At 46.8% G+C, this 14,033-nt stretch overlaps 1 protein-coding gene across 3 annotated transcripts in view; it reads right to left on the bottom strand.

Annotated features, from left to right (window-relative positions):
* FIP1L1 (factor interacting with PAPOLA and CPSF1) overlaps nucleotides 1-14,033 on the bottom strand; it is a gene marked incomplete in the record, with an annotated part of 1,650,449 nt that overhangs the window by 794,399 nt on the left and 842,017 nt on the right.

Below are 14,033 nucleotides of genomic sequence, written 5' to 3'. Positions count from 1 at the left end.
ATACACACAAACCCCGATCCAATATATCTTACTAACAATGAAGAACAGGACAGCAACAAAGGCGCTGTCTCCTGCCTACAAAGTAAGAACATAATGAGAAGGTCAGTTGAAAGGAGGGAGGGACGGTTAATGACAAATGAAGTCCAACTACTCAGATGGAACATTATGTTAAGTACATAACTTCTTTATCTGAAGTAGTTGACTTCATTTGATCATCAACCTATGGGACAGAGTCCCCAGCTACCAAACTCTTGGGTGGCCCTCATGGAATGATATTTCGGAGCACCGTGGAGCCAAAGGATGCTCTCCCCCTAGATATCCTGTCCAATTTATAATGAGAAATAAAGTGCAAGATGAGGACCAAGTAGCCACCGAACAAATATCATCCAAAGACACCCTAGACCAAAAAGCTGCTGACATAGCCATGGACCTGGTAGAATGGGCATTTATCCTACCTGGAAGTGACATGCCTCTGTCTTTGTAAACCTGAAGGATGCAAAGGGAAATCCATCTGGCAATGGTTACCTTAGAAATCGGTTTGCCCAGAAAGGGTGTAGAAAATGACACAAACAACTGATCGACTGCAAAAGGCCTGCAATTTATATTCACTCCTGTTCTGAAAATTTGGAAAGAAAACAGGTAAATTGATTGTTTGATTGATATTTGTTTCAGAGGCTACTTTAGGAAGAAAAGAAGGATTAGTACGAAGTGAAACCCTGTCCTTATGGAAAATCATATATGGAGGTTTGACAGATAATGCCTGGAGTTCTGACACCCTCCTAGCCGAGGTAATGACCACTAGGAAGGCTGTCTTCCACGACAAAAAGAAGCAGCCGGTTCAAAAGGTGGAGCAACCAAAGCTAGTTAAACTAAGGTAAGATCCCAAAGAGGAGAAGGATCTTTAACAGGGGGCCTTAAGAGAAAGGTACCTTTAATAAAGGTTTTACAAAATCTGGAGGAAGCTAATGAAGCCATGTTCTCACCTATATGGAAGTTGGAAATGGCAGCCAATTTAACTTTTATTGTAGATGAGCTAGCACCCTGCTGGAAAATGTGTGCCAAGAACTCAAAGACCGCTGGAACAGGAGCTGTGAAAGGACCCAGATCCCTTTAAGAAGCCCAGATGGAAAAACACTTCCATTTGCTATGGTTCAGTTTTCTGGTGGATGATTTATGAGCTGCCACCCGAACAGTCCTGACCAGAGAAGACAGATCAGGATTCCTAGCAATCAATGGTACTGAAGCAGCCAAGTTGCAAGCTTCAGACTGACCAGGATTGGATGAGGTACCCTCGAAGGGTGTGAGATGAGATCTGGTAACAGATCCAAGATCCATGGAGGAACCATCAAATGAGACCAAAGGAAGGGAAACCAGGCGAGGCCAGAATGGGGCAATACTTGCTCCCCAACCTATCTGCCTTCTGGAGGAATTTTGGTTATGAGATGTAGTGGGGGGTAAGCAGAAAGTAGATCGGGAGGCCAAGCATGGACCAGAGCATCTCTGTGGGGAGAATCAGAGCAAAGAACTTGCTGCACTTCTCATTGGAAGGAGATGCAAAGAGATTGCAGCAAGACTGACCCTACTCAAGGAAGATCTGCTCCACTACAGAGGGATTCAGAGACCACTCGTAAGGCATCAGGATTAGTCCTGCTCAGTTTGTCTGCCAGTACGTTGGATCAACACGGAATGTGCATTGTACCAAAAAACGGCTGGTGGAGTTCGCCTATTGCCACACTCTCGTGGCCTCGTGACAAAGGGGGTAAGATCTGGTTCCTCCCTGCTTGGTACCAGACCACTGACATGTTACTGTCTGAATTGCAATGGATCCCAGAGGAGGAAAGGCATGAAGGGCCTGCAATGCTAACAAGACCGCCCTCATCTCTAGAACATTGACATGCAACTTGGTCTCGTTCAGGGAACAGGTGCCCTGGACTGTCCTGCCCGAGCAAAGCCCCCCCCCAAGTTGGGAGGCGTCTGTGGTCACCATGGCTTGGAGAGGGGCTGCAATAAATGTTAGTCACTAGATTAGTTCCGAGGAGTGTATCCACTAGAGGAGGGACTTCCTGCAAGTGTTGCTTATATGAATAGGATGCATCAATGGCAGATCTAATAATGACCATTGGACCGCTAGTGTCCACTGTAGTACCCACATATGCAGATGAGCACAGGGAGGAAGAGTAATGGTGGCTGCCATGGAACCTAGTGCTCGTAATACCGCCTCGGCTGAAGGAAGTTGGGACTGAAAGATCAGACACATGGAGTCGTAAGTTTTGAACTCTCTCCAGAGTTAGAAAAACCTTGGTTTGCAATGCATCTATCTTTGCTCCAATATAGTTTAAGACATGAACTGGGTTTAGAGAAGATTTGGATATGCTGAATGGAATTCCCAGAAAGTCTGACAGTTTCAGGGAATAGTCTCCAGCCTGACAAAGTAGACGCTTGGTGGGAGTAGCAAGGAGCCAATCGTCCAGGTATGGATAGACCTGTATCCCCTGAAGCCTCAGGTGAGCAGCTACTAGTGCATTGACCATAGAGCTTTCCTGAGTGAACAGCCTGGGGGCTGTGGTGAGACCGAAGGGTAGAGCTCAAAACTGATAATGATTGGCCCCTAGCTGAAAGCGGAGGAATCTCCAGGAGCATCTGTGCATTTTTATATGGTAGTACACATCCTGGAGATCTATTGAGCACATCCAGTCGTTCTCCTGCAGGTAAGGCAGGATGGATTGTAAAGTGACCACCTGGAACTTCTCTTTGGCAACTGATACGTTTAGGGTGGAAAGATCCAGAATATGCCTTAGGTCCCCCATCATTTCTGGCACCAAAAAAAAAACCTGGAACAGATGCCCAATCAGGACTGATCTCTGGGGATGGGCCGGACAACTCGTTTCCTTAGCAGCTTTTCTATTTCAAGCGCTGCTGGCTCCCTTTGCACTGGTGGTACATCCGGAAGGTGTTTTGGGGGAATGGGAGGAACCACAAAGGAGATGGTACAATCTCTGGTTATGATTTGAAGCACCCAATGGTCTGTTGACATGGGCCTCCCATGCCATCAGGTGCAGTGAAAGATGACCCCCGACTGCCACCAGAGCAGAGCAGTTGGGCAACCCCCCTCAGGGCTGCTGAGAATGGTTCTCGATATCCAAAATATCTCAGACCCCCCCACCCAGCCTCTGTGCCAGTGTCTGTCTGGTCCCCCTCTGCCTCTGAGGGAAGATGAGTCCTGAGTATCTCAGGAATGCTGAGACTTCCGGAACCACATCATCTTTTGCCCCCGCTGATTTCTGGAAAAGGATCTTTGAGGGTTAGAGAAGCAGATCCCGATGGCAGACAGTGTCTTCCCGTCCTTTTCACTCTGGGCCAACGTTTCACGAACAGTCTTCCCGAACAAGGAAGAACCATAAGGGGCAATCGCGAAAGATGCCTTAAAGGGTTCTGGGAACTGACATAGCCTGAGCCAGGCATGTCACCTCATGCCAAAGCCGGACCCCGCCATCCTTGCCACTTTGGTGGCATGTGAAAGGAGGCGCATGGACACATTGGAAACCGCTTTGAGAGTGGCCATTCGCACGGATAATATGCGCTTATCCTCCGGTGACATGAACTCTGGGGGCAACTCAGTTAGCTCCTTGACTAGGTCGCTCTGCAGTCGGGCGACATGGGCCAAATTCAGCGCCCTTATGGAAAAGGTGGCTGAAGCATTCGTTCGCTTTCCAAGACGATACATTGTCCTGGACTCTCAGTTGGAGGGGATGGACCGTCGAACTTTCCTGAGCTAGTTCTTTCTTGGTGGCAGCCACTACCACCATAGTGTCTACAGGGGACCCCTTGTTCCAACTAGGTTTGTCTGCAGGAGGAATCAGAATCTTGTAGAGATGCTTTGGCATTGGCTCCACGGTGTCAGGTTCCTTCCATGCCCGGGTGGTAAGATCCATCAAGGGATCTGTGGGGGGGGGGGGGGCACCCAGGAGGTAGGCAGGTCCATGCCGAAGGCCTCCAGAAATACAGACTCATCCGAGGAAGGTTTGGAGATGGACAAACCGCCCGCTGCCGCAGGAGTTCCATGATGTCTCCAAAAAAAGACGTAGTCGGGGGGTTGATCTGGGGGAATCTTCCCCTTCCTCCAAATCGGTATGCACAGTGAGGGACTCTGAGGAGGAGACCAGGTGCCTCCTTTTGCACGTTCATTTGCGAGGCACCTCTTCGGTGGGGCTCTCCGAATAGGACGCGCAAACCGCCTGTGGTTCCACGAGAGGAACAGTCTGGGGGGGCACATCGAGCCCGGGCTGTCCCTGCATGGGCAAAATTGCTGATGACGCACCCAGAGGTGAAGGAGTCAGGGCGGTATCAGAGGAGATGGTCAGGGGCCTCGCTCCACTGGAGAGAACCCTCTCCACCATGCTGAAAGCAGAGGGAGAGCGAGCCTCCCAAGAAGCTAATAAGGAAGTTGCTCTCCCTGGATCCAGTGGGGGGATCGGAGCTGACCTCGCCAGAGCAGAGAAACCAAGGAGAGCGTCTTGACCAGACAATGTCAGTGCCACAGGAAAAAATCCAAACCCCTCGGATCTGATGCCCAGGCTTCGGCTCCAAGAGCCACTTGGGTCCGAACTAGTCAGGTCTGACGCGCTCAAGGTAACGGCCAGTGTCGAGGGTACCTGGTACTAACGGCGCCAACCCCCTGACTCCGCGACCTCTCGGATCCATAAACTCAGGTACCAGGGGTTGGACCAGAGAAGGAGATATCAGAGCAAAAAATGGAAGCGAGCTTCCCCCTCCGGAGGGAGAGAGGGCTGGCAAGACCCCCATCTGATTCTGGGTGCGAATAAACCTTCACATCATTTTGTCCAGGTCTGCCTCACTAAAGCTTCTAGTGGATCGCAACGAATCCACAGACGCCGACCAGGAGGGTCGATGTGCCGAGGCCCTAGAATAAGGTCTAGGCTCCTCTGGCGAGAATCTGGGTGAGCGGAGCCGAGGAGTGATTGGCCTAGACACTGTTGCTTGTGAGGTGGACCCACCAGATCTGACCGGTCCGGGGATCTCTTCCTCCCTTTATCTTTGTCTTTTTCTCTCTCTTTGCTGTGCTCCCTATTTGCAGGCCTATGAGCAAGAGGTTGAGTCCTGGCCTGGGAGGGAGGGGAAGAGACTGTAGTCATGGAAGAAGAAGCAGTCACAGCCATGACTGTAACCGATGCAGAGACAGCCGCCTTCATAGCAGGAAGAAGCCCCTTGAGGATTAATTTTGCCCTAGGATTCTTCAGGGCCCTGGGGTTAAACCCCGCACAAATACAGCAGTCTGTGGAAAGATGGGAGGCCCCCAAACAAAGCACACACAGTGTGGGCCCATCAGCCAGAGACAACTTATGGCCCCAAACTGTGCACTTCCGAAATACCAGCTTCTGCTGATCAGCCATTAAACCAAGAATAAAAGGTACCAGTGCACAATGCCCAAACCTGCCCGACCACACACACTCATGCCCAAGCTGACTAACAAGGAGTGGAATTGGAGAGGGAGGCCTACACTAACTAAACTACAACGAACATTTTTTTTTTTTTTTTAAATACGTATGACGCAATAGTGAAAGGGGAGGTAAAATGAGGGAAAGGTAACCTACCTGTCACTAGCACAAGCACAAAACACCCAAAACTAACACTAAACTACTTACCATGCCTGGAGCTCTGGGACCACGATGCTCGGCAAAGCCATGGCAAAGATGATCTGAGGGAAGGAAGGAGATGGAGAGAGGAGCTTGGATCTCGTGAAGCTGCCATCTCGGATCCGATACGGATCAGATTCCCACAGCTTGATGATCAAATGAAGTCAACTATTTCAGATGAGAAGATAATCTGGGTGGGGGCTTGAGGAGGCAGGTGTCATATCAATGGACTAGGATGAAAAGAATTCAGCATTATGTACAAAACTTCCAGGTCTTATCTCATCCGTCCACCCAACTGACAACTGAGACAGAATCTCCAGCAACCTTCCTTCTTGGGATGCATCATAACAGGATATCGTTCAGGACCAAAGACCCAAAAAGGAGCTTTGGACCCGGACATCATTTCTAATTTACTATGATTAGCAAAAGTGTGCAAAGGTAGACCATGTAAGCTGCAGCACATTTAGTCTGCTTAGAGTTCCTGAAAAAAGCAGCAGATGTGGCTACAGATCTCATTCAGAGCTTTTGGTATGCATGGGACAGTCAGGTTACTTGCATAGAAAAAAAGTTATACAATCCGACAGCCACATAAATAGGGTGTGTTTAGAACCACCCCCCCCCCCCAATTTATCTGGAATTAATTGATCGAACAGGGAATCATTCCTAAGGGGTTTATAGTTCTATGAAAATAGAACTGTAGTAGATGGTGAACATCTATTGTGTGGAGCAAATATTCTCTATTTGAACAATTTAGGAAAAACAATGTCAAATTAACAGATTGGCTCGGGTTATATCCTGAGGCTACTTTGGGAATAAAGGATATATCATGTCTTCAGAGAGACTATGTTTGTGGAAAATTAGATAAGGGACAGTGGAGGGACGCAGCATGGAGCTCTACTTTCTCCTGTCAGACGTTAATAGCAACTAGGAATAGAGTTTTACAAGATGGGAATGTTAGGTCTGCTAAAGAGGTTAGTGCAAATAGTAGTCTCATCAAAGCCACTAAAATGAAATTTACATCCCATGGAGGGATTGTAGCTTTTACAAGAGGAGGTAACAGAAAAACTTTTAAGGAAAGCTTTGCATAACTTGTTGGATATTAAAGAATGGTTTTAAAAGTTGTAATTATAATTGCAGACAGGCTAACTGTAGTTTAGTTATGGGGAAACTAGACCCCTGTTCCAGGCTAACTGTAGTTTAGTTATGGAGAAACTAAACCCCTGTTCCAAACAACTGCCAGGAAGCATAGTACCTCAGATACAGGAAACAAGGTACAGAGAAAGGGGTCACAACATTCTGCATGGAAGCCCAACAAAGAACAGCCTCCATTTACTATGAGTATGTTGTTTCTGGGAAGCTGTTGGTATATGGAATGCAGTCTTTGATAAAATTCCTTGGCCATTATGGAACCGGAGATATTGAGCAGTGAAGCTTGATGTGAATGTTTAGGGTGAGGCAGACAAGAAGGGTGAGAATAACGATCCAGCTCTGAGTCTAAGAACCAGGAAAGCTTCTTCAGTTGAGGCCTGAGCAAAGGTAAAGTACAGTTTTGTACCTACCATAAATGTAGATGTTCGAAGATCCACATTGCTGCAGTCCTTACACTTGGGTAGTCCGCTGTCCTCGCTCGGCCCGAATATCAAAGTATAAGGCTGACGTCGGTCAAGGCGCATTTGACTGACATCAGGACGTCAGGGTACAAATGTGCATGACCGACGTCATATCCTCAGTCTTTTCTTGCCCCAGATGTCAGAAGACCCTAAAAATAAAGGTCAAAACCAAAAGACAGCAAACAAACAAACAACCACCCTTGCACTAATTATATGTACAATATATACAATATACACAATATTTACAACCCAACCCACACAACCACCTCTAACTACAGAGGGGAAGGAGGGAGGGTAAATTGGACTGCAGCAATGTGGATCTTCGAACATCTACATTTATGGTAGGTACAAAACTGTACTATGTTCTTCATCTCACATTGCTGCAGTCCTTACACTTGGGTAGAATCCCAAAGCAGAGGTAAGGGAGGATGGCCAAACTATAAGGAAGCAGGAGCTGCCAAAATGCCCTGCAAAACAGCAGTGGCAAAACCAGCCCTGGATTTAGAGTAAAGTGGTAGGTGATAATGCCTAGAGAAAGTATGCACTGAACTCCAAGTAGCTGCCTCCAAAATATCCTTGGTTGCCACCCCCCTCAAAAAAGCTGTTGAAGTGGCAGTAGCCCTAGTGGAATGAGGCCTAATCCCAGCTGGAATCTCCTTGCCATGATGGGAATAACAGAAAGCAATGCAAAACCCAATCCACTTAGAAATAGTTTGTTTTGACACAGGCTTGCCCTGAGAACTCAAAGCAAAAGAAACAAATAACTGCTGAGACTGCCTGAACCCTTTAGTTCTGTCCAAATAATATCGCAACTGCCTGTGTACATCTAAAGTGTGCAAAATCTTTTCCCCTTTATTTTGGGGATTTGCATAAAAAGTAGGCAAATGAATAGTTTGGTTTAAAGCCACACTAGAAACCACTTTAGGCATAAAGGAAGGATTAGTACGTAAAGATACCCTATCCTTATGGAAAATTAAGAAAGGCTCAACCGCCATAAGGGCCTGTAATTCAGAAACCCTTCTTGCAGAGGTAATGGCCAACAAAAGGCAGTCTTCCATGATAAATATTTCAACTCAGTAGTAGCTGCAGGCTCAAAAGGTTGTAGAGTGAGTTTCTCCAACACAAAATTGAGATCCCAAGCAGGAGTAGGAGCTCTACGTGGGGGTCTTATATTCTTTGCCCCTCTAAGAAATTGCTTGAACAAAGGATGAGAAAACAATGGTGGGTCACAGTCATAGTGAGCTGAAATTGCTGCAGCATGAACCTTAATAGAAGAGAAGGACAAACCTTTGTCCAGTAACTCAGTAAGATATTGAAGAGCCACACTTAAATTAGGCTCAGAAACATCAAAATCCTTTGCTGCACTCCAAAATAAAAATCTCTTCCATTTATCTGCGTACACTTTCCTTGTACTAGGCCTTCTACCTTCCAAAATCACATTCAAAACTTGTTGTGGAAGTTGAGACCCTCTATGGTTCAAAACAGAATATGCCAGGCTGTTAGGTGAAGAGAGTGAAGTTTGACATTGAGCAAATGACTGCCCTCCTGGGACAACAGGTGTGGAATCGAAGGCAAAGGCCATGGAGGCTTCCGTACCAGACTTCTCAGTAATGGGTACCAGTGCTGTCGAGGCCAATCTGGAGCTATTAAAATCATCCTTGGCTTGTCCAGTCTGACCTTTAGAAGTACCTTTGGGAGGAGAGGCAGAGGTGGAAAGGCATACACATGAAGATTGCTCCAATTGAAAGAAAGAGCATCCACTTTCCAGGCTGTGGGATGAAACCTTTTCGTGCAAAACTTTGGCAGCTGATGGTTTAGTGGAGAAGCGAACAGATCTATGTCTGGAGTTCCCCATGACACTGTCAATTTTTGAAATACATGAGGATCCAATTTCCACTCGTGGGGATCCATAATTCGTCTGCTCAACACATCTGCTAAGGAGTTCTGTGCTCGTGGCAGAAACCTTGCCTGAAGATTGAGCTGTAAACTGAGAGCAGTCTCCCACAAAATCATTGCTTGCCTGCATAGAGGATAAGAATGTGTTCCCCCTTGCTTGTTGATGTACCACATGACAGTAGTGTTGTCTGTTAGAATCAACACCTGCCCTGGAAGAAGTAAATCCTTGAAAGCTATTAATGCAAACTGGACTGCTAACATCTCCTTCAGGTTGATATGTAGATGTTGTAGTCTGGCAGGCCACTTGTCTTGTATCCACTTTCCATTTAGATGAGCTCCCCAAGCTTTGTTGAGGCATCTGTCGTTAAAATCTGACTCGCCTCTGGCCAGGTCACAGAGAGTCCCTTGTTTAGGTGACATTCCTGAGCCCACCACAAAAATTCCTTTTGAATGCAAGGTATTATTTGAATGACAGTGTCCAGATCCTGGCAGTGCTGTGTCCATACATTTTTGAGATACCATTGCAGCTTCCTCATATGCAGTTTGGCATTGGGAAGCACCAGAATACAAGATGCCATGAACCCTAAGGCTTGAAGGACTGTCCTTGCAGTCAGCCCGGACTGATGAGATAGTTGATGGAAGTAAAGGGAAAGACTCTTTTGTTTGTCCGGGGTCAAAAAGGCCATCTGGGATGCTGTATTCAGTCTTACACCCAGAAAGCACATGTCCTGAGAGGGTACTAGACTGGACTTTATTTCGTTCACAGAATACCCCAGGCATCTTAGCACTGCCATCACATATTCCAAATGATGAAGAAGCTCTTCCCTTCCTTGAGCCAGAATCAGGCAATCGTCCAAATAAGGATAGATCTGTATTCCTTTTAGCCTGAAGAAAGCTATCACTGGAGCCAGAACTTTCGTGAACACTCTGGGCGCAGTAGATAAGCCAAAGGGCAATGCAGAGAACTGATAGTGAGAAGTCCCAGCTCGAAAACGCAGATACTTCCTGCAACTTAGTCTGATAGGAACATGAAGGTAAGCCTCCTTGAGATCTTTGCCCGGCAGAGGTAAAAGCTGTTGTAACGTCAACATTTTGAACTTGGGAAGGTCCAGATAAGTGTTGAGGATAGATGAATCCAAAATTGGTCTCCACGTGTTCCCCTTCTTTGGTACTAGGAACAGGCGAGAATAAAATCCTAGGCCCACTTCTGGCATAGGGACCGGCTGTATGGCCCCTAGTTGAAGTAACAGAGAAATTTGCTTGTGAGCCTCTATTCTCTGTTGAGGAGGAACGTCTGGCATGTCTCTGAAAGGAGGCAAGGTATGGAAATAAAACCTGTAACCGTGGTGTATGATATCCAATACCCATCTGTCTTGGGTAATTAAACTCCAATTTTCTTTGAAAAGTGCCAACCTTCCTCCCAAAGGTGCTGCCAGACGAGAAGGCTCTGGCAGCTGAAAAGGTAGGTCATTGGGTCTGTTTACGAAAGGACTGACCCCTGCCCTCACCTGAAGACTGTGCAGGAGAACTCCCTGTTCTAGGCCTGAAAGAGCCCTGAGCTCTGCCCCTACCACGTCTAGATCTACCCCTAGACTGGGAATCATAAGAAGGATACGTCCACCTTTTAGTAGGCCAATTTCTACTAAACTTTGGAGGCTGAACCTGCAAAAAAATCTTTAACAGTCTGCATAGACTTAGCCTTGTCTTCCATTTTCTTTAAAACTGCCTCAACAGGAGAACCAAACAACACATCAGATTGTAAAGGAGCATCTAAAATCCTTGTTTTAACATGGTCAGATAAATTTTGATCCCTCAGCCAGGCGTGCCTGCGAAGAACTGACCCAGTGGCAGCCACCCTAGACGAGGCCTGTACAGCATCAAAACCACATTGCAAAGAATGCTTACCCACCTGTTCAGAAACATGTACTAAATCTTGTAACTCTTTACAATCAATACCTTCCGCCAGAGCATCAACCTTAGACTTCAACTGTGAAAGGAGATAGTTTTGGTATTTCAACATGTGAAACTGGCAATTCAAAGCCCTCATAGCTACAGTGGAAGAAGTATAAACTTTCTTTCCCCATCTATCCAAGGCCCTGGCCTCTTTATCTGCAGGAACCGGATTCTTGACAACAGAAGCCTTAACACCTTTAGGCCCCTGGCTAACAGTTTCTGGGTCTGCCCTAGGACTCTTAAAAAGATACTTATGAGCTTCAGGCTCCCTGTAATACCTATCCGGTTTAACAGGAGCAGGAGGCAAAGAATCAGGATTAAGAGAAGCCTCTGTAAAAACATCTTCCACTACATCCAAAACAGGAGGTATAGCCAAAGGCCTATGCTGGGGTAAATACAAAAATTCCCTAAGCCTTTTCCTGGAATCAGAGAAGTCCTGACCTTCCCACTTAAAATGCTCCCTCATGGAATGAAGAGTTTCTGAAAAAGAAAAATCCTCAGGAGGAGAAGCAGAAGGAGTAGAATCATCCACATCAGAATCAGAATAAGGAGAGTACTCCTGCAAGTCTTCAGCCGAAGACTCTGAAACATCCGAAGCCTGCTCAAAACTCCCTAGCTCAGGCTCCACCCTAGGTCTCTTATCAGGAGGGGGCAAAGAACCCCTAATCAAAGTAATCAAATCTTCTGCCATTTTAAGCATATGCTTCTTGGGCACAGTTCCAGAAGAACTAGGGGTGACACCAACTGAAGCTAAACCCGGCCTGCCTCTAGGAGAAGCCTTGGAAACAGAAGGAGAGGGCCTAACCACCCTAGGCAGGGAGGGGAGTATAGTAACCTGAGAAGCCCCATCACCCTGACCTGCCTCCTGAGAGGCCACATCCTGCAATAACAAGGTCTCTCCCTGGGATCCCAAAGAAACCTCCGGTGGAACCACCGGCTCCACCGGCACCTCTAAAGAACCGGCGTCTGGTACGGATGGTTCTTCTAACCTAGGCTTAACTGCTTTGTCCTTGCGCTTCTTCGACGAAGCGGGCGTCGGAGCATCCGACGGCATTTTATAATTGCACCGCTTCCCGAAGACTAACCTGGCACAATCTAATCTCCTCTTTATAGTGCGCTTATTAAATCTAGCACAAGAGCGACACCCAACAACGTCGTGCTCAGGCCCTAAACAAGGAATACACAAAGTATGATAGTCTCTATGCGGTATCTGTTTCCCACAAGAAATACAATTATTCACTTTTTCTGACATCCGGTAAACCACTGAGGCAAGAAAAGACTGAGGATATGACGTCGGTCATGCGCATTTGTACCCTGACGTCCTGATGTCAGTCAAATGCGCCTTGACCGACGTCAGCCTTATACTTTGATATTCGGGCCGACCGAGGACAGCGGACTACCCAAGTGTAAGGACTGCAGCAATGTGAGATGAAGAACATCCAGATCTACCTGGAAACCAGAGGGCAATGAGAATCACAGATCTGTGCTGTGATGCTTTCTGAAGAAACCTGGGAATGATGGGTAAGTGGTGGTGGAAAGGTGTACAAGAGAACAGGGGAGCACTGACAAATTAGACCAACCTGTAGTGACTGCTTCAAAGTATCAGCTGCATTTGCTGATGGAAGGAATAGCAAATAGGTTGCAAAAAGTATGCCCCAGTGACTGAATATCTTTAGAGCCCCTGAAAGCTTGAAGGACCACTTATGAGACATCAGGATACACCTGCTGAACTTGTCCGCTAGGTAGGTGACTCTCCCCAGAATGCGTTGCTACTAGAAAGCAATCATCATCATCATCCCCCTTTTTCCCATTTACATGGAGTCGGGGTATCGTATTAACTGTCGCCAACTCTCTCGATTCAGTGCCACTCTCCTGCCTTCAACACTCATGCCTGACTGTCGCAGATCTTCTTTCACACAATCCATCCACCTCTTTGCTGGACGCCCTCGCTTCCTCTTACCTTCTTCCTGTCTGTCCCAAATCTCCCTCACCAGATTGTCTTCTGCTTTTCTACACATGTGCCCATACCATCATAATCTGTTCTCTTTGATCTTTTCTGCAATTGGAGTTACTTTGGCTTCTGCTCTTATGTCCTCATTTATTCGCCTGTCCCGCAGTGTGCATCCTACCACCTTTCTCAGGCACTTCATTTCCATCACCTCTAGCTTCTTCAACTGTTCTGCCTTTATTGCCCAGGTTTCTGTACCATACAGTAGTACTGGTCGCACCACTGTCTTGTACACCTTACTTAACAGCTTCTTTGGCATTCTTCTGTCATAGACTACACCTGATACTCTATGCCAGTTGGCTGCAGCCCCTCTGATTCTAGCTTTGACCTCTTCATTCAGACTACCCTTCTCCTCAACCACCCCTCCCAGATACTTGAAGCTGTTCACCTGTTCCACTATCTTCCCATCTATCTCTATTCTCAGCTTCTTCTGATTTCCACAATCTGCTGCCATTACCACTGTCTTATCTGTGCTTAGTTTATAAAAGTAGAAAGCAATGCAAATCTAATATCCTCATAGTCTCTCTGCAAAGGAGTAGGATTTTGCTTCTTTCTATGTGCCAAACTACTGACATGTCTATTTGGATCAAACTCTCTCCTTGGTGAAGGAGGTCCTAACATTCCTGTAAGGCAAGGAGGACTGCTCTCATCTCAAGGGTGTTGATATGAAGGATAGCCTCTGCTTCTATCCACACTCCTTAGGCCATCTTCCCTTCAAAAATCACACCCGACCACAGACATCAGGCATCTGTGGTAACGACTGCTGCTGTTGTGGGAGATAACACAAAGGGTTTTCCAAGATGAAGCTATGGTGAGATCAGAAAGTTCAGATGGTTCCTGCACGATGGTGTTAGTTGGAATGGATGAGACAGAGGGTCTAAAAGCAGGAACGACTTAAGTCAACAGTAACCA

Source organism: Protopterus annectens, chromosome 2.part0, assembly GCF_019279795.1.
Source record: "Protopterus annectens isolate FY-2018-M chromosome 2.part0, PAN1.0, whole genome shotgun sequence".
NCBI classification, from domain to species: Eukaryota; Metazoa; Chordata; order Ceratodontiformes; family Protopteridae; genus Protopterus; species Protopterus annectens.
Note: the sequence above shows the minus strand (reverse complement) of the source record. Positions and strands in the feature narration are given on the sequence as shown.